The sequence below is a fragment of the Equus przewalskii genome, chromosome 19 (genome assembly GCF_037783145.1).
Source record: "Equus przewalskii isolate Varuska chromosome 19, EquPr2, whole genome shotgun sequence".
NCBI lineage: Eukaryota > Metazoa > Chordata > Mammalia > Perissodactyla > Equidae > Equus > Equus przewalskii.
The window spans coordinates 26,620,832-26,642,948 of NC_091849.1; the positions used below are offsets into that span (position 1 = coordinate 26,620,832).

Here is a 22,117-nt window from a genome sequence, read left to right on the forward strand (position 1 = left end):
ACTTTGAGAAGATCAAAGGTCACTGGCATGATTATTCCATTTTAGGACAATACTTATACCAGAAAATTTCTGACCTAGTGGCAGGGTTGGTTTAGTTTGCAGACAGTAAAATGATCTATCCATAGAATATCCTAGGAAACAGACACTGAATGGATGTAAATGTAGGTGGCAATACTCTTGAAGGGGATGCATTGAAAAATGACCATGATCACATTTGAAAGAACTGTCTGGATCTTTCCTTTTCTTAATGGGGCAATAAAGGATTCCAGAGAGCTTAAATAGCTCAGCTGGTACTACTTGAAGATTTTATTGTGAGGATTTAAGGCTCAAATATATGTATAATCTTGAATAAATGGTTTATTCTTGTTGGAATTGGAGAATAGAAAACAACTTCATTTTTTTCCTATGACAACTTTACCATCAATATGTAATGAGTGATTGATATCAATTACGGGTATATTAAACTTCTACCATCTCTGGACATATATTTATGCACTTCATTATGCCATCATTCTTCCTAAATTAAGCTGGATCTTCTCAGGCTTAATAAGAAAAACCAGAAAGGAAAAGAATCTCCGCAACTGTTCCTCTCCTCTTCTGTGGTGATCACCCTAATCCATATGGTTATCTATAGGTCTTAATCAACCACAGCTGCCAGTTTTTGAGTAGAGAGAAAATACCTATTGACCATATCTTCTTTAAATTTTCTGTTTTCAACTCATCTGCACAATTTTCTGATGGCAATAAGGAGTGCAATAAAGACTTAGGGTTTTACAGCTGCAGAGTAGAGACATTTTCATATTTTCATCTGGAAAAGAAAATTTATCTATCTAGGAATATAAAAAAGAACAAAGCAATCAAACTAAAAGTGATCTGTATATATGAATGATGGAGTATGAAGGGTAGACTCTACATTCTCTGAAGGTCAAAGGAGTGTAATGAGACCATAAGTAGTGTTTTTCCAGTACAGTACTTGCAAAAACTTCAGAAGTCCATAGTGTTTTACAGTTAGTGGCACACCGTGAGAGAGAAAACCAACAATTTTTTGTTTTGAACAATGGAATACAATTGCATGTAGTAGCAGAAATTTCACAGAACTCATTTATTATGAAGAAGAACCTGGATATGAATGTTTGGATAAGTAACTTACACAAAGGGGCAATATTGAGAAGAAGCAGACAGTGAATAAGACCGTGTGAGGAGAGAATCTGCATAATGAGAACATGAAGTTAGTGATATATGTAGGTTGTGAGGAAAAAATTTGCTTAAAAATCTCACACACAACCTGGCATCATAATGAAATTATCTGTTGGATGGAATCTTCCAAGCCCATAGTCTATAGGAAATACCTGAAAATTTCCAAGCCAGAAAAAAAAGCACAACTTTATCCAGGAAATACTATACTAAAAGTGAAGAAAACAAAAGCAAAAAAAAAAACACCTCCCAAAACAAACAAAAAACCTACACAAAACAGTATAAGAACAAATGGAAAAAAGAAATTTCTGCAAAGAATATAATTAGCAAAGAAATAGCAGTAGTCACTCATTTTAGCTGAGAAAGAGGAATGTTTGGTATTTTTTGCATGGCATAATGACCAGATGAATATTGCTATGAAAATATCATTATAGATTCCCCCAAATTTTTACTTTGAAATATGTTAAACCTGTAGATATTTTTTAAATGCAATGATGAGTCCTATATGCCCTTTTAGTTGGAGTCACCTAATTTAAGATTCTCCACATTTGGTTTCTGGGCATGTGTGGTGTGTCTGACTGTCTGTATTTTATATGTATAAACTGGATTCTGCAGGCTGTGGGGAGCTGGAAGTAGCACAGAAACTGTACAGCTAAAGGCCATGGGTAGAAGGGAAATTTGCTGTTAACTGTATATTCTCCAATACCATTAGAATTATTTATTTCCCATGTTTGAAATATTTAAAACTTCAAGCATGTTTTTTAATGTGCACAGAAAATAAACTTTATATGAGTCGGTTATTGCTTTTTATTAGAGTTGGTTTTCTAGTCTCAGCAGACTACAGGGTTTTCACCATCTTCCTCCTGTATTTACTTCTGATGCTTCTTTTCTTCCTTACAAAGTAAATTCCATTAGACCAGAATGGAATTCTACTCCCGCCTCCTCACCCAGATGCAGGTGTGTCGGGACTTGCAGAAACTCACGGGGGATATCACAGGTAAAACCGATGTCAGCCATTGAAGTAGACAGTGTTTTCCGGGGAGGAAAACAGAAGTTAGACTAAAACACAAAGCAGGTTCCACCGAGACTTGAACTCGGATCGCTGGATTCAGAGTCCAGAGTGCTAACCATTACACCATGGAACCCCACAGAAGAACGCGACATCCATGATTGTCTATGACGAGTTACAGCAACTCTACTAAAAGCATTTAGTCTAGCTTATCAGTCAAAATTTTTGGTCCACTGGATTGAACGTCTTACATTGATTATGTGATTGAATGCTTAAAACCCCTCTGAAGTGGGTATTTTTAGTCCCTATATAGGTAAGGAAACTGAGGCTTAGAGATTTCACATTTTTTATCCGTTACTTTGCTCAGTTTCGGCCTTATGATCTTTTACTCTGCGTAGATTATTTGGCTATCAGGTCCATCGCCTCTAGTAAAACAAGTTTTAATGTGTTGACTTCTGGTACATTCATGGCAGAAAATTTTCAAGAGAAGCGGTGTTTGTGAAAAAAAATGGAAAAGGTGTGTTTAAAGAAAAGGTCTGAATTTTGTCATGTGTAGTGATCGGTAAGGAGCATTATCAGAGGGGCAGCATTTCAAGATCATAGACGCATCACACGCGCCTTCATCAAGAGGAAGGTGCCCAGCGAAGGCTGCCAAATTGACTAAAGACGTCCTTTACTGCAGAGACTTCTTTTTGAGATCTAGCCTTCTTCCTTAGTTAAAGAGTAGGTTTCTAGGGCGGGGGTAGGTGGACTCCGTGGGGTTGATCCCGCAGGAGTCCAGCAGATCCCTTCTCTCTCCTCCAGATCGCCTGGTCTCGTCTCCATTCGGATGCACACACGGAGTCTGCTCAGCAAGTTTCCGTCAAGATTTCAACAGAGCTTTAGGGATCTGAGCCTGGGAATTTGTGTTGGTGAATTTCCGGGGTGCAAGCTGCCTGCCTACACTTGTCTCAGTGGATGTACAGGCATTCTCCTACGCCTGCAGAATGACTTCTAATTCAATGGAAGGAGATCCTGCCCTCTTAAATGAGGCGGCGCAGTGACTACCCGGAGAAAACAAATATCCGCCCTCGAGACTGTTTTTCGAGTTTAGCAACAGAGGCCTCCGTGTTAGCAGCGAGAACGTCGCCACGCAGTGCCCTCTGCCTCTCCCTCACAGCCACTCCCTGCACTCCGCTGCACTCACCCACGCGGAGGAAGACGGCAGAATGGAACTCTCCTGCTAACTGGGATGAACAAAATTGCAAAGGGGGCCGACCTCTCCTTACAAGAGCCTCAGCGATTAAAAACAAACAAAAACACAAGGAATCTGCAAAACATCAATTCCATGCCAATATCCCTGTGGTTAGTCACTTATTGGTTTAGGGCCATTATAAAAATATATATAAAATTGAAAAGCAGGAAGAAGAAATTGGGAGGAAAAGAAATTAGAACTGAAACAAATCAAAGATTTCAAACAGGGAAGTATATTTTTTAAAGTTCTTATTGTGGAAAAGGAGCCTTTAAGTTAGCACCTTCTTCAAGATCATTCATTTAACTAGTTTTACTGAACTCCTATGAAAGGTCAGGCACTGTGCAACGTGCTGGGGACATGCAGGCAAACAAAACAAAGACACAATCCCTGTCCTTGTGGAAATTGGTTCTACTAGGAAGGAAGCTCCATAGACAGTACATAAAACAAAGCCCACCCAGGGATGGGTTGGAGAAAGTGCGTGTAACTAGCAGTCTAATGGCACAGATAAGATGGAAAGCCAAAATACAAGTAAAAACTGAAAATTTTGGTTTGCACAAGAATTGATAATGCTGATAATGCAGAAGGTGCTGGTCCATGATCTTCCACATACAAAATACACAGTAAGAGTGCAGCATGTGGATCCCGATTATAAAAAAGGGAGTAATTTATCTTGGGCAGCAACAAGACAGTAAAATATAAAAGGAAGAATAAAGAATAACTTTCACAATGGATTTAAAATTATGGCTCAGACAAGCCTCCATGCTGTTCACTTTTAGGGGGTTGTGCCAGCATTGGTACATGAACATGAAAAACCAACAAGGGCTCTGCCAGTGAGCATAGGAGCTTCAAATGGGGCTTTCATCCTTAGTAGATTGGTGAGCTTTGGTTGTTGTAGGGGAAAGAGGTGCTGAGCCCATGTAGGGAAGCTTCTTGTACTAGTTAAAAAAGAATTTGCTTGTGGCCTCATGGCAACTGAAAGGCATTTTATGCATTTCTCAAAACAAGAAAAAAAAGGTAACAATTTCTTGTCTCTCCCTTTAACAGATTGTGAAGTTATTGGGGAAGACTTCTAAAACCTCTTTTGGTCTAGCATTCCACGGCAAATGGAATGGACACTTACGCATCTTCTCACACAAAGATGAACCTAGACCCACAGCACACCACTTAGCAAACATTCCAGGGAATTCATAAAATTGCTGAAGGCTCTGTGCCCCGGACTAAGAATCCCCTGCATTTGGGTTTCTCCTTTATATCATGTAGATGTTATATTATGTAGATATTATGATTGTAACTATTAAGAAACGAAATCACTCAAGTAAAATTAAGCATAAAGCTGCTAAAGAAACGTCCTCCCTAAATTCAGGCTGCATGATTCATTAACCTCAATATTGTGAAGCAGGAGGCACAGACTCACCCACATCTGAAGCTGAGATTCTAGTCAAACCAGTTCTGAGTGTCTAACTCGTCTCAGAGTGGTTAAGGGATGTGGGTTCCTGATGACGCAGTTTTGGGAGACCAGAGTCAGACATATCTAGGTCAGGCCCAGCGGATGGAACCAGGTTCATTTTTAAGCACAGAGATTGGAATCTCTACTTCAGCTTCTTCTCAACCGTTATCCAGAATTTCCCATGAAAGAAATTACGCTTGAACTACATTTTCCACATTTGTTTTGAGAAAGGAAACATGAAAGTATTTCTAAGTAACAATATTTCTCTTAAGTCTCAATGACTATTCTAAAACTTGTATAAATTACACAGATTTTTTTCCTAGGCTCTATCCAGAATTTCTTGCTTCTGGAATATTAAGAAAGGGAGAAAAAGTCCAGGAATTAGTGGAAGTAAAAACACAAACAGATAAAACCACAATTATAGTGGGAAATTTTTGCACAATATACCTCTCTGAAAAACTAATGAAAAACATAAATGGAAAAATAACCATAAAACAAAGTAATGCAACTCATATAACATACATACATAGAGAACAGTGCATATATCAACTCAGGATTCAAACTTTTTCAAACACATATGGAATTGTTTCAAATTTGACATTTTACCAGGCCACAAAGCAAGGCTTCAAGAACATAAGAGGGTTAGATACAAGCTATTATTTCACAGAAATAAAATTATGCCAGAAATAAAACCATGAAACTTGCATGTGTTTACAAAATAATAAATATACTGCTAAATACTTAATAGTTCAAAGAATAAATCACAACTGAAATTAGAAACTATTTTGAAATGAATGTTAATAAAAATAGTACGTATCAAGACATGTACTATGCAACTAGAAGTATACTTAAATACATGTACAAATAAAATAAATACTTAAGAGTAATAATACCAGCATTCATTACCTAAAATTAGGAATCAACCACTAATTTATTTCCAAAGAAACTTTAGGGAAGGAAATAATGAAGCAAAGTGCAGATATAAATGCAATAGAAAATAAATACAAAATGCAGATTATCAACAAAGCCAACAAAAATGGTAATCTTTTTTCTTTTTTTATTGTGATATAATATACACAACATAAAATTGACTATTTTAACCATTTTTAAGTGGCATTAAGCACATTCAAATTGTTGTGCGACCATTACCACCATCCGTCTCCAGAACTTTTTTCATCTTTTCAAACTGAAACTCTGTATCCATAATTCCTCATTTTCCCCTCTCCCCAGCTCCTGGCAATCACTGTTCTACTTTCTGTTCCTATGAATTTACTCTAGGTATCTAGAATAAGCAGAACCATACAGTATCTGCCCTTTTTTGACTGGCATTTTTCACTTAGCATAACATCTTCAAGGTTCATCCATGTTATAGTATACACCAGAATTTCATTCCTCTTTAAGGCAGAGTGATAGTTCATTGTGTGTATGCACCATGCTTTGTTTATCCATACATCCGTTGGTGGACATTTGGGTCCTTCTACCTTTTAGCTATTGTGAACACTACTGCTATGAACATGGATTTACAAATACCTGCTTGAGTCTCTGCTTTCAATTCTTTTGGGAATACCCAGAAGCGGAACTACTGGATCATATGGTACTTCTATTTTTAATTTTTTTCCAGCTTTATTGAGATATAACTGACACATAACATTGTGTGAGTTTAAGGTATACAACGTAATGATTTAATATATGTATATATTGCAAAATGATTACCACAATAGGGTTAGTTAACACATCCATCACCTCACCTAGTTACAACTTTTTGTATCTGGTGAGAATATTTAAGATCTACTCTATTAGCAACTTTCAAATATGCAATACAGTATGGTTAACTATGGCCGCCATGCTGTACATTACATTCCCAGCACTTATGCCTCTTATAACTGGAACTTGGCACACTTTGACCACCTTCATCCTTTTCTCTCACCCCCTGCATGTCAATCTTTTGAGGCACTGCCATACTGTTTTCTATAGCTCCTGCACCATTTTATGTTCCCACTAGCAATGCAGAAGCATTCCAATTTCTCCTCATCCTCTCTTCGTACTCTCCAATACTTGTTATTTTCTATAAAAATGTTAATCTCTTAATAAAATTGGTAATAGCCTAATAAAATTGGCAATCTCCTGGAAAACAGAACACAAAAAATCACAAATAACATCAGTAATGGAAAAAACACTTTTAAACTCCAGCAAACATCAAAAGTGAAAGGTGACAAAGTAAATCTTTGTTAATAACTTTGAAAACTAAAAATAATACACAAATTTATAAAAATACATTTTCCTAAATTAAAATAGATTAATATAAAGTCTTAATGATTATGTAATATACAAAATTTAACCTGTAATTTAAATAATGGTCACAATGAAAATTCAAGTCTGGGGCCGGTCCTATGGCCGAGTGGTTAAGTTCTCGCGTTCCTCTTCGGAGGCCCAGGGTTCGGGTCCTGGGTGCGAACATGGCACTGCTCGTTAGGCCATGTTGAGGCAGCATCCCACATGCCACAACTAGAAGGACCCACAACTAAAAAAATATACAACTATGTACTAGGGGGATTTGGGGAGAAAAAGCAGAAAAAAAAAAAGATTGGCAACAGTTGTTAGCTCAGGAGCCAATTTTCAAAAACATAAAAAATTCAAACCCAAATCAGTATAGTTTAATTCTGTCTAATGTTTAAGGAAGATAATTACCATTCTTACACAGATTATCAAAGAAAATGGAAAAAGGCTCAGATAATTATTTTATGAAGTCGGACTAACCATGATACCAGTACTGGATAAGGATATTACATGAAATTAGAGGCAACACCTTTAAAAGTATTAGCAAAGCAAATCCAGCAATGCATAAAAGAGAAAATAAATCATAGTATATTTGGGCTTATTTCAGAAATGCAATGTGATGTAACATTCAAAACTCAATCCATAAACATAAATTCTTTTAATTTATAATATTAATAAGGTAAAATAATAATGTGATAATCTCAATACGTGTGGAGAAATTATTTGATAGAACAGTTTCTATTCATATTTTTAACTTTTAAAAAAACTCCTATTTTTAGTAAGTACAGATACACAGCAAGTTGCAAAAAATAGTACAGAGAGGTTCCACGTACCCTTCACACAATATCCCCCACAGGTTACTTCTTATATAACTAAAGTACAGTATCAAAAGCAGGAAATTAACATTGGTACAATGTTTATGTATAGTTCTATGAGGTTTTATCAAACTTGTAGATTCATGTAATCAACATCATAATCGATACCACAGAACATCACTGCAATAATCTCCCTCTGACTACCCTTTCATAGTCGTGCCCACACCTGCCTCCCACTGTCCCTAAACTCCTGGAACCACTAATTTGTTCTTGTTTCTGTAATTTTTCCTTTTGACCATGTTGCATAATTAGAATCATGCAGCGTGTGATCTATCAAGACTGGCTTCTTTAGTCAGCATAGTGCCCTAGACATCCTTCCAAGTTGCTGATCTATTGTTAGGTTTTTCCTCTTTCTTGCTGAGTAGTATTCCATGGTGTGGATGGACTATCTTCTGTTTAGTATTCACCTACTGAAGGACGTTTTTGCTGTGTCCAATTTTTGCCTGTTACAAATAAGGCTGCTATGAATGTTCATGTACAGGTTTTTGTGTAAAAGTAAGTTTACTCAAGAGTGAGATTGCTGAATCATATAGTATTTTCATGTTTCATTTTATAATAGCTGCCAAAAATTATTTTCCAGAGTGACTGTGCCATTTTACGTTTCCATCAATGTAACAATTAATTGTATTTCTATAAAGTTACTACATGCAATAAGAAAATTCAAATAAATATTCTCTTAAATGGCATATCAAACATCAAATTCCTAGGAAAAAATCTAGATTGGAACACTCAATATTGTAAAGATATCAATTTTCCCCAAAATTGATCTATAGCATTAGTGCATTGTTAGTAACAACATCATCAGGTTTTTTTGGATATTGATAAATTGACTAAAATATAATATTAAAAAGAAAATGGTTGAAGTAGCCTAAGATTGTCTTTAAAAAGAAAAGCAAAATTAGAGGACAGACTTTACCAAATACTAAAGATGTAAAGGTAGCATAATTAAGAAAATATGACATTGTCCAAGGACAGAAAATGGCACTAAATGGAATTCAGATTTAGACCTCCACACTTAATACTCTGCTTTATGAGCAAAGGAGCACTGCAGATAGAGTGAGAAAGAATAGTCTTTGCATAAATTATGACTATCTATAAAGAAAAAAATGATCAAATGAGTATCTACAAGCAAAAAAAAAAAAAAATTAAATTGATCCCTTTCACCGTATCCACAAAGCCAATTCCGGGGAGACTGTAGATCTGAATGTAAAAGTTAAATAAATAAATGGATAGATAAATAAGTAAATAAATAAAGCAAGTAAGCATCTATAATACAACATAGGAGACTATCTTCATGACTTTGAACTAGGGAAGTATTTTTTTAAACTTGACACTAAAAGCACTAACCATAAAGGGCAATCCTTTCCATCTGGATCAAGTCCTTCACTCCTCAGAATTTTTCCTGTATTTCCTGATAAAATTTCTCTCCAATTTTTCTTTCATCTCTTTCTGGAGCTGCCATTAATCAGATGATATTGAATCTCCTAAATTGGTTGTTCAACTTTCTTTTCACTACTATTTTCCATCTTTGATGTTTTTTACTTTTTTTGGAGTTTTTCTAAGCTTTATCTTCTAAATTTCCTATTAACTACTTTTTTCTGCTATCATATTCTTTATTTCCAAGAGATCGTGGTCTCTTCATCATCATTAAAAAGAATTGTCCTATTGCCAGGTGAGATGGAGTAAGCACATTTTACTCTTTCTCTCACACTGAATGCAACTATAGAACATGTACAGAATGCATGAGGGAAGGATTTCAAAATACTAAAAAAAAAAAAACCCCAGCAAATATACGAGAAAATAACTCCAGCATTACCCTGTCCATTCTCCTAATTGATCTGTAAATTTAATGCAATTTAATCAAAATCCCAGCACAATTTTTATAGATAGAGAAAAACTGATTCTAAAATTTATATAGATAGGCAAAGGAACTAGACTAGCTCGAGCAATTCTGAAAAATAAAAATTAAATAAGATCACACTATCTGATTTTAAGACTTAGCATAATTGTCGGTAACCAAGACAGTGAGGTATTGGCAGAGGATAGGCAGGTAGAGCAATCAAACAGAATAGGGACTCCAGAAATAAACTGACACAAATGTAGAAAGTTTATTTTTGACAAAAGTGTGAAAAAAAATCAAGGAAGAAATTATATTTTTCAACAAATGGTATTGGGACAATGGGTTATTCGTATGCAAAGAAAGGAAGGAAAGAAAGAAGGAAAGAAAGAAAGAAGTCTTGATGTAAACTTTACAATTTATACCCCAATTAACTAGAAGTTGATCACAGATATGAATGTAAACATAGAACTTTCAGAAGAAAACATAGGGGAAAATCTACATGACCTTGGGTTTCGTGATATGTTTTTAGACATAGCACTTTCTATAGAAGAAAAAATTATAATAAATTGGACTTCATCAAAATTTAAAATATTTGCTCTGCAAAAGACGCTGTAAAGAGAATGAAAAAAGGGAGCTAAAGACTGGCAGGAAATATTTGCAAATCACGTGCCTGACAGGGAATTGTACCTGGAATATGTAAAGAATCCTCAAAACTCAAAATCAGAAAACAAACAATCCAACAAAAAAATGGGCAAAAGACATACAGGCACACTTTATCGAAAGGAGTATGAGGATGGCAAATAAGCACACGAAAAGATGTTCAACATGATTAGCCATTAGAAAATGCAAACGAAAATAATAAGATATTACTACACACCTTTTAAAACAGTTAAAATTAAAGATACTGACAATATCAATGGCTGGTGAGGATGAGGAGCAACTAGAAATCTCCTTCACTGCTGGTGAGAATGAAAAATAGTACAGCCATTCTGGAAAATAGCTTGACAATTTCTTATAAAGTTAAACATACACTTGCCATGTGCCCAGTAATCCCTCTTCTACGAAACTATCGAAGAAAAATGAAAGCCTGTGTACACTAATGATTATAGCTTTTTTGCTCCACAACTGCCAAAACTGGAAGCAACCCATACGCTCTTCAGTGGGTGGATGAATAAATAAACTGTAGTACATTCATACACGGAATTCTATTCAAAAGAAAAAGGTATGAAATTTTGATATATACAAAAACTTTGATAAATCTCAGGGCACGTTCTAGCTCAAGTGTAAGAAGCTAATCTCAAAAAGTTACATACTGTGCGATTCCATTTCAATAGCATTTTCAAAAAGGGCCAAACTGTAGGGACAGAATATGTATCTGGCTGTCAGCTGTTAAGTGTGGGGTTAGGAGATGACTGTAACGGGATAACACGGGAGGTTTATGGATGGATGGAACTCCTCTATATCCTGATTACGGTAGAGGTTACAGGAATATATGCATATGCTTTCAAAAAGTCAGTTTTACTCTATAATAATTTTTTTAAAAAATAAAAATAGCTTCCATTTTGTGACATAGACTAAATATTCTCTACAATTTATCTGAGGAACACTCCACCAATTTTATCTTGTTGAAATAGTTTATTTTGAGCAGCGTTTTGGGGACAGGAAACTCGGAGGCACCCTTGAGCCTTGCACATCACTGGGGGCGGCGTGTTATAAGGCTCTGTTACAGCAAACCTTTTGAGGAAAGAGCAGCACTTCTTTTTTTCGGGCAGCGTGTGGAGCGCAGTAGCAGTGAGGTTTTGCTGGGTCTAAGAATAGGAAAGTTTTAGACAAGAAACTGCACCTCTTGCACCACTGTGGGAGGATAAGAGAAGGGAGAAATGTACAGGTAGGTGTTGTCTCCGCAGGGAATCCCGCAGTAAACCAACGTTTTGGCGTAGGGTAAAATCTCAGACGTACTCGGCAGGATTCGAACCTGCGCGGGGAAACCCCAATGGATTTCTAGTCCATCGCCTTAACCACTCGGCCACGACTACAGCTGTAAGCCAGCTGTTCTCAAATCATAAAAGGAAATGTAGTAGGTGTAAAGCTGATTCCTGAGTAGGCAAAGTGTGTTTAACGAGTTGGGCAAGAAGAGTCAGAGGATTGAAGGCTTGGGGAGGGAGATCAAACACCCTCTGGCAGCTCCCGACACTTAGGAGCACTAGAATGAGAGCACTCACTACGCAGGTATTTTCGTTTGGAGGAAAGTTCAGGTCAATTCATCAGCTAACGCTTGCCTCCTTGGTGGATGAGTTGGGTTCGTGCTGGGTGCTGGAGTCTCCGAAAAACTGGAACCAAATCTACTCAGCACTGAGGTGGAGTCAGGGTAATCCTAGTTTTAGGCCTGGATGGGACCGATTCTTCTGCTAGAACTTCCAGGAGGCCAGCCTCCTCGAAGAATGATACTGCGCTTAACGGGTTTCGGGGGAGGAAATGCTCCTGCTGATTTGTGGCTAAGGTGGAGGGAGAGAAAAACGACGCTGAAAACCTCTTCTGGATCCCTCACTCGTTGTCCCTAGGCTCCCAGGCTTACACCTAAAGTATTACAACCATCGTGTTTGGGACAGTGCTTTGCAAATGTCAATGCGATTTCACTTTCCAGACGCGCTAAGAAGAAACTTTTAGGTATAGTCGGTCCACGAGTTTCATTTCTTGTGAGATCCCAGCTGCTTTCTAAAAAAAACATGGAGGTGGGGGGCGGGGGGGGGGGAGCAATGCAAGAGCTCATTTTCTCTAAATTCAACCAACACAGCACGTTTCCTGTTCTTTTTACATTTCTAACTCACTGGTTCCTGCAGCAGAATTTCCACATGCTCTACAGAAATGATTTAGAATAAAATGGCTAAGTGTGGATGCCCGATCCCAAGATGCATAGATAGACAGGTCCTCATTTTATGACCAAAAAACTGTTAATGGGTAAGAGGTGAGAGCTGATGAATATGATGCCTCTTGAGAAAGCTGAGATAATTGCTTGTCTTTAATACACTATATTTAACCAGAAGTAACAAAATATTCTTTAAATAGAGTTCTATTTAATTCAGATATCACTGAGAACATCTTATTTTTAGGGGGAGGGAAAACTAGATCTAATTAAAGATCAAATAATTTCCTTTCACCTCTGTCCAGAAAAGATCACCTGTGCCATGACTGATAAACAGAAGGCATGTGATCATGGGAAGTAAGAGCATATCACTCACTCTGTCTTTTCATAGATTCAGAGCATTTCTAATGTGTTTTTCCACTGGCATTCTTTGGAAAATTCCCAACCATTTGATTTAAAAGATTGTCCAACTTATTTTAACTCTTCATTTTCTGCCTGTCCCTGGAGGAATATTTTGGGGGTAGATCTCTGTCATGAGGGCTCCTAAACATTTTTTAAAAGTTGCAACATTTTGTTATGAATATAAAAGCCCATAAAAGAGTTCTTCATCAAAGTATGCACGCAAAATAATTTTTAAGGTCTAATTAAATGTTAGCGGGTGAGAGGGGTAGAGAAGCCTCTGTGAATTCTATAAGCCTCTAACCAGTGACAATTATTCAAGAAACAAACTCAAGGCCCATGTGATTGTGAGTGAAAAACACAGTTGATCAAACCACGGACTACTGTGGAAACATTCAAAAACATCAAAGTCCTTGAGTCTACATTTAGAGAATTCATCTTTCTCGTGCCAAGTAAAATAAATGTTCCTTCTACCCATCAAACCTGGGTAATGATGACTAACTCACACTGGGATGGTGGGTGGAGAAAATAACCCATAATCCTACCTCCCAGACACCAATAATAGCATCACTTTGATGTATCTCCTTCCCCTCCCTCCAGTATTTTGAATGTAAGAAAATGTGAAACGTTGAAGTCATATAGAACATAAATTGTGCTGATATCTTCCAGACAAAAACCACCAGGAATACATATGCAGTTGAACAGGTTGGGAGTATTACTCCTTGTAGCAATCGAGAGTACACAACACGGGAAATCGTGGGTGCACATCAGTAAAAGACTACTAGAAAGTACTTACATGATTTAGTCTTGTGTTAGGTGATTTAGGGGAAGACAAAGGAGCAGGGCTTTGTTCTGGACTGGATGCTGTCTGGAAGCAGGGGTGCTTCTGTGATTGGGTAGCTTAATAAATCCTATCCCGAAGGAAGGAAGAATAGAGCAATTCTAAAACTATGATTGGTAAAGAAGATGTAGTCACTCATATTTGCCAAGAAAAGAGGATTTTGGATCATTTTTTTAACACTGCTTTTGGTTTTGTCTGTGTGTTCAGACGTGATTACAGAGTGATCTTATTTTTGTCTTGATCCATCATTGTCACAGAAAGTGTTGACATTGGTGTTCTGCGAAACTGTTTAGGTTCAACAAAAGAACATTAAGTTCTGGATCATAGTACCAGGTCAGCTCCCAAACATCAGGGGCTGCTTTTATCTTTCTCAGTTTTGTGTTTTACTAATTTAATTGAATATTATATCATAAACAGTTTTTGAGGAGCTTCCTAAATGTCATTTTAGTGGCTTTGTAATGTTCCATTATTCAGATGAAGAATTAACTAAATATTCCCCCCTGTTAAACATGTGTTTTATTTCTGCTGTGCTACTGTTATCAATTTTTAAAAATGCCACAATTGTTTTTGTGCACAAAATGTTTTTCTCTATTAAGATTAAGCCCCTAGGGAAATATTGTGCAAAACAAATTACTGAGTCAACTGTTATCAAGCTTAAAATGAATTGAAATGGCTGTATTTGTTAAGTGCTATGGTTGCAGGAAGAAATAACGTCTTGTGAGAATACAAAGAAGGGAAGATTATTCCTGTCACCTCAGAGGAACAGAGAAGCTGGTGAAATTTAACTACAAATGAGTTTTCGGGATAAGAGATTGAGGAAACTTTTCCTTTGTAGTAAATCAAAAATTTTACAAGATTTACTTGTTTGTGTCCTAGCAACATCCTCTGGTTCCCAAAATTGGCAGCCAGAGTCTAAATTTATTGTCCCTGTCATGCTTATTAACAAGAAGCTGGCTCCACATCCTCCTCACCTGAACCATGTAGTCTCTAAACCCAGAATCAGTCTTTATTTACAATACTGCCAAATTTTGTCTGGTATTTACATGTTTCTATTTGTCCTTTGAGCTTTTTACACCACAGAATGTCACTAAGTCCAGCTCTTTAGAAAACTTGTTCTCTGGGATTGTGCCTTTTCTTCTGCTTTGGAACGCTCACAAGTCCTTCACTAAGGAGCAGAGAAGTGAACTTTTTTGAGTGATTTGGAGCCCACCTGGGAATCCTCCTTTTCCATTAGGAAGGGAGTTTAGTCAACTCCCCATTGACTTTCAGCTGGCATCCCCCCTCAAGTGCAATTTTGAATAGTCTTTTGGGCCAAGAGAAGGGTAACCCAGTTTAACGCCATCAAAAAGAGTCACTGGTTACTATTTAGCTGTGAAAGTGAACGCATGTGACCCTGATTCTTTTGACTCCCCTTCATTCTGGTTCTCTCTCCCACTACAATCTGCAAGTCTGAGGCTGCCTAGAGGTGCCACTCAGCTCTAGCCCACCATTCAGCAGTTCAGAGACGTAGACGTGAATGGACATGTCCTCAGAGATGAGTGGCTAGAGAATAAACTCAATAGTTAAGACAGCTTGAATCTCACTATCCTCCATAAGATCTCGATTTGCTAGGGATGAGGCCTTAAATCTATGAGCAAGAAGCCTTGGATGAGCCAGGAAATTCTTTATTGCCAAACCAAATGTTTGCAGACCCTCCAGACAGCAAATGTCTGTCCCACTCATTATTATCTCACCTTAGCACTTTCATAAGAGTTAAGATACTGTGGAAGGACCAGGAAGACCGGTTAAAGGACTTGAAATTATTTGGGGTTTCCCCATGGAGGTTCTAACCCTGCTGACTGGTCATTAAGGAATAAGCCAGTTAGAGTTTTAGGTAGTTTCAACATCAGAGACATTAATTTAGAGTGAAGAACTTATTATTCAGGAGACTTAGGATATGGATCTGCTATCAGCAGAGTCTGAGAATAAAGGTGAAACAACTACCATTGTCTAATGTTAGTCTCTGTGACTAACAGCATCAACCTCCCAATATGCTCCCCATGTTCAGATTGAAGAGGATGGTCACTGATCATGGATAATGTCTATGTGAACACAGGTAACTATTAAGTCTGTGTGTGCCAAGACTACTGGGAAAAATAAGCTTGATTCTCAAAGATGTCCATTGTCATTCAGTCAATTATCACAGCAGTCTGGAAGCAGCAAACCAATTTTCTGAGCCTACCAAAGAAAAATATCCTTTTCTGCAAACGAAGAATACAGAGTTTAGTACTGGTCAGGGCCTAGTACCTTCCTCAGTGTGAAAGGTGTTATCAGTAAAGCAGGGGTGGACCAATGGCTCAATATATAGGTCCAGGAATCATAGGAGAGGGAATAATTGGTGGAGAGAAAAGTTTGCTTTCACACAAAATCTGTGGTCTGAGAGATCTGGGTTTTCAGAAAATCAAAGTAGTTTACCCATAATTGACTGCATAATTTAGAAGAAATAGTGGTAGGTCATCATAGTTGTGCAGACAAATAAATGCCAGATAACACAGGGTCTCACTACACCAAATAGTTTTGATTTCACACAATCCTACTGGGAAATTCTCCAAAGTATTTTAAGAATGTGGGTACATAATCAGAGAAGTCAATGACAGAGAAATGGCCTTGAGAACTTTATAATAAAAATAATGTTTAAGTATCATATCGTTTATTTGAAAACATGTTCTCAGATGAATTTTTGATATTATTGAGATAAGACAGAATAGGAGCTACAGAAGAACATTTCATTCTATTTACCAGTAGTTTTTGGCCTTGTTACAGATATCTGCCTTATCAAGCTGCTGGAAATAAGAAACTAACTACTCTATAGACTAAAGCATCTTACTTTTTGTTAACCAGTCATTACAACTTCACATTTTGTTTATTGCAGAGATAAAATTAATGGCATACATTTTTACTGCTTTCCACAAAAAGAGTTGCTCTTAGTTGAAAGCTTTAAAATTCTCTAAAAAGAAATGTATATAGATTTACTTATCTCAATTAAGTATATTCAGCAATCTATAGCGTCCTTGGCTATATCTCTGGATTGTCAGAATTGATCTTCCCAACTCACTTGAGACAGTTCATAGCAGCTTATATGGGATATCAAATAATTGACAGCAGCAATTTGGGGGGTTCAAAATAAGGAGAGAGAATTCCTGCCTGGGACATGAGAAACTGAAACACATAAAATATGACAGAACTGGATTTGGCAATTTAGAAAGACTTTGGTGGGCAAAAACAGCTTTGCACAAGGTGAAAAAGTTACAGGATATTTTTCAATGTGCCTGGAATGCAGTGCAAAGAATGAGAAAGATACAGAGTTGGGTGAAATTCAAACCACAGAGAGGTGTGAATGCAAACTCAATAAATGGAAATATGAAGGCTAATAATTTGCTGAATTTGTGCTTTGAGCCACCTGGTCTCTAGCCAATTTACATGTCTATACTCTTTTTTATATTTCCAAAACCTTGAGGTAGGAGTTGCTATCCCCATTTTACTGATGGAGGAAAGAGGCCCTAAGAAGCAGAATAAATTTGAATATTAAGTAGCTAATAAGGGGTTAGTTTGAGTTCAATCCATCTACATCCACTCAGCTAACAGCCATCTGCAACCACCACTCTCCTACTTTGCTTTCTAAAAATATTCTACATGACCAAAATACTACAGACAAATAAACCAAAAAATTTCAACTACCTTCTGATTGTTGGGCATAGAGAGAATAGGTAGTCTGTAATAAATGATCTACAATTATTGTTTAAAATGTTTGGATTCTCTCCAATAAAGAATAAAAGTATTGAAAGCTATCAAGTAGGGAGAGTTACTATGTTACAGAATGCAGAGCAAATAGTGGATGAAAACCATTCACCTTCATCTAGATATAAAATAAAAGAGAATCACGCACTACTCACAAGTGTTTACCAAGTGGTTACCAGAGCAAAGAGGTTTCCTCTAATTCTTACTCTAATGGACCTCATATTCTATGCCGTATAATTTATACCACATTCTATTTCTTTACTTCCCATCCTTTTCCCTCGGCCAACAGGAAAAACGAAGGGGAGAAAGCATGAGAGAGAGGGAAAAAAAGTACAAAAGGTTAGAAAATGAAGGAAGAAGTTCTGGGGACCATGGGAAGGGGACTAAAGGAACAACAGTGTGGAATAAGGCTCAGTATGTCTGCCTTAGGGAGCCAGTTAAAATGCTGAGCGAGAATAGTACAAGGAGCCTTTAGCCTGTGTCAGGGGTGCCCTCTCCACCTATCTTCATCCTTAAATTAGCTTGTGGGAGGAAGAAGACGTCAGCACTGCAGCAAACTGGCTGAAAAAGGTCTCTGCAGCCAGCAACTGACCAGATCTACCTCCACCTTCTCACGCCCTTGGTTTCCGGAAGTCTCTGCGGGGAACTAAGGAAGTGATGGGCCGCGTGGTCCTTGGAGGAAGCCGAGCGCAAGAAAAGCAATTAGGCCAGAGAGGAGGGGGCCGGGGGAGTGGAGTCGGGTGTGAACGGAAACCTCTCAACAGCTGGCACCAGGGCTCTAAGGCTGCAAGAACTTTTTGACTAAGCTCAGCTTTCAGCTCCTGTCTAACATTCGTTCTTCCTGCTTTGCGTTTTTGCAGTCAGTTCAGAGCTCGTGTTTTGCCCTGCAAGTTTAAGAATTAATTATTTTCTTTTCTGGATGCTATGTAGAGTTGAGAGGTCGAAGGCCAGGAGAAGCTCCTTTCCCGCACTCATTGTGAATGACCAGAATGTGAGGGTAGTTGAATGGTCTTAAGGCTCCTGACTCCGAAGGTTCTGGTCTCCCACTCCGTGGAGGAGTGAGCTTGAATTCCGCTTCCGTCAGGGTCATACTTGTTTTTGTTATATTGCCCTAAATCATCCTTCAGTAGGGATCACGTAAGATTTCTTCTCTTTCCCCCACAACTCTCCTTCGGTTGCTCAGATGACAACCGCTCGCCTCTTCGCGTCGACAAATCCTGGACTCTCGCGCTTGAGTTCCTCAATGACTTCCACCTATAACTCCTCCCTTTCTGTCCATAAGGACATCAACCCATTTTACCGACGGTCGCTAACGGAGCCAGTGCGGCTGCACCACACAGCCTCACAGAAAAGTGGCAGCAAAGAAAAAGGGCGTCCTTTGTATCTCAGCCCAAAGAGTTACCAAAAGAACATTCCCGAGTTAGAAAACCTGGGGTATTTCCAGAGTGACCTGGACGCATTTAGAGACGTTAGCCCTCTGTGAGAGAGAGGCCGACAGCGGGTTTGCGCCCAGTAACGAAACAGCATATAGAACCCATCTTTTTCAAAAAGAATAAAGGGAAGAGCCTCCCTTTAGCGAAAGAGAACTCCAGACGGAAGCCAGAGGAAAGGGAGTAGTGGGACCGGCCGAGTATTAAAAATATTTCCCAACGCCACTTGCTAGAAGTTTCTCAAATTCCATTTTGGGGAAGCCAACGGTCCCGAGTGTGGAAATGGAGAGAACAGATGAAATGAGATGTAGTTTTTGATCTTTGTCAAACTATTCCTTGTCTCATGGAGAAGAATGATAATAGTCACTGGAAGGCTCAGAGACTCCCCCATGTCGGAAATTGCCTGTCCCTTGCATTATCTTAATTGTTTTTATGTTTCTTGAGCTTTGGCGGTGACTGGAACACAGTAAGTTTTCACGAAATGTGTTGATAAGGAAATAAATAATCAACGATCTTGAGACTCCAGCCAAGCCACAAACTCCAACGGGCTCTGTGGCGCAATGGATAGCGCATTGGACTTCTAGCGTAGACAAAGAGATTCAAAGGTTGCGGGTTCGAGTCCCGCCAGAGTCGTATATGTTTTGACACCAAATGGACACCCATGCCAATAATTTCTCTGTTCCTGTACAAATTGGACATTTCTCCACAGTGAGCAAATTCCACTTCCCCACATTTCTCACTGAGGTTCATTACTACTTTCTGGTCTTTGGTTCTGAGGAGTGTCTTCATAAGCACTCCCACGTGTCACTACAGTGGCTCCAAGACCAAATAAAGGGAAAGAGAATGGATACACGTGATACAAGTTGAATATTAAATGAATACTAATAACTACATATTTGTTATGAAAAACAATTTCAACTTGCTGTTTTCCCAGACTTTGCTTGAGGATTGCCGGGAGGCGTTCTAAATTGTGTCTGTAAGAATCCTGCAGCGTCCACTTATAAATGCCTCAGTTCTCTAGCTGGTGAAACTCAAGACCCAGGTCTGCTCTTCAGTCTCTCACTCTCAACCCTATAAGCGCTCATTGGTAGCACAAAGGCTTCGGCTCTAAAAGCTTAATTAAAATTTAATTTGCTTTTAAATGGATGATGGATGAGGTTGCCTAGCGCTAATTTTGGTCCAAAACCAGGATCTGTAAGTTATTCTCCCCACCTCCCTCCCCATGTACAAATGGAGATAGAGCCGAAAAATGTCTTCTTTCCCTCCTAGAACATGACTTCTTTAATTTCCTCCACTGGTGCCTAGTTTCAAGTATCTTCCCAGAAAATTATGTAACGTTCCACAGCATGGGTTGTACCATTGTATTATAAACACCTCGTATCTTATATCCAGATTGCTTAGCATCAAGTAATCTGGCCCACTCCCACTGAAGGCCCCTGAAAGTGTCTTCCACTTGCAATAATATTTCTTCTTCTGGACTACAGATCCACTGCATTGCCAGTAGTGTCTGCACCTGGCATGCTTCCATGTGATATGAAGGGAGAATTGGTTAACTTTTGCCTTTGCTTGCTGAGCCTGTGCTCATAAATCCCCCAATAAAGTTTTTTCTTAAGCCGTGTCATATGACATGATGGGTTTTCCCCTCTTTAACTTGCACAACGATTTGGTGATGATGTACCCTTTCACCACAATCAGCAGGTGTCGCAATTAACCACCTATAGAATATTGTCCGCTACCCATTCCTCATATTATGTCACGTGTCTAGCAGGCTAGGCAAAGAAATAGGATGTGGTGGTTTCACAGCCTCTGACCCTTATTTATTCCTGTATAAATTTCTTAGTAAGTTACCTTTGTCATATATTAAATTTACATGTATATGTTGACGATTTCTGAATTCTCTATTTCATCACTTGTTTTATTGGTTGATCTCTGCACCAACAATGCATGCTCTTAATTACATGAGTTTTCTAATAAGTCTTGATAGCTAGTATGATAAATACTACTATCTTTTTCTTCTTCAAAATTCTCTTGACTGGTGCAATCACAGGACTTACATTTTCTGTTTCCCTTCCCTCAAGGATCACAATCTTGCACTGCCTGTTTCTTAAACTCTGTTTTCTAATGGTTATTTCATTTTTTCCCCCTAATTTTTGTATAGACAGAGGGTAACTCCCCTAGCTGTTAATCCTTCATGGGTGGAAGTAGAATTTTCATTTTAAAAAATAATGCATCACAGAGATCACCAATTATTTTCAACATTCCATAGTAGTTTTGTTAGATTTTTAGATTTATTTTAGATTTATTGATGAGGTCATCAATAAATAAGTCTGTGTACAGACTCTCTTAATCAGTTGATTGATTTCTTTTTATCTATGTATTCTATTCCCTGTATCTTTCTTCTTCATAGGAAATCATTCTAATGCATTAAATGTTTGCATTCTTATCATGTTTCCTTACCAAATATGCAATGTTTTGTGAATATTTTATTGCATATTATGTGAATTATATTTTACACACATATTTTATTTCTGACTTTTTCCATAACCATCATTATTGTATTTATATGTCCTTCAAATGCTGAGCACATCTCATGGTGCGCATCCATCATATTTTGCCTTTCTATACTCCCAAGGAGATGCCCTTTTAGTTCTTGATACAACAAGTAACTCTGCCCAAACATCTTCATACACATTCCTTCCGGGACCTGTGTGAAATTTTCCCTGGATATATCCCAAGAGACGTAATAGTTAGAGAATATGTTCTGCATATATATTGATTGGGTTGATTGGCGCCAGATTGCTATCCAGAATAAATGCAGCATTTCCAACAAAACTGAGTATCCATAAAAACCTGACACTCTGTGGCATTATCAAGCTTAACAGCCTAAGAGTTGTAAAGTGATATCACATCGAGTTTCCATCTCTCATCTAA

General features: G+C 38.0%; 3 non-coding genes across 3 annotated transcripts; 1 reads left to right on the forward strand and 2 right to left on the reverse strand.

Annotated features, from left to right (window-relative positions):
- Positions 1-2,267: 2,267 nt before the first annotated feature.
- Positions 2,268-2,339, reverse strand: TRNAQ-CUG (transfer RNA glutamine (anticodon CUG)). The gene has a single exon. It is a non-coding gene; the product is annotated as a tRNA-Gln (tRNA).
- Positions 2,340-11,830: 9,491 nt separating this feature from the next.
- TRNAS-AGA (transfer RNA serine (anticodon AGA)) lies at positions 11,831-11,912 on the reverse strand. The gene has a single exon. It is a non-coding gene; the product is annotated as a tRNA-Ser (tRNA).
- Positions 11,913-19,732: 7,820 nt separating this feature from the next.
- TRNAR-UCU (transfer RNA arginine (anticodon UCU)) lies at positions 19,733-19,819 on the forward strand. The gene is given in 2 exon segments: positions 19,733-19,769; positions 19,784-19,819. It is a non-coding gene; the product is annotated as a tRNA-Arg (tRNA).
- Positions 19,820-22,117: the final 2,298 nt, after the last annotated feature.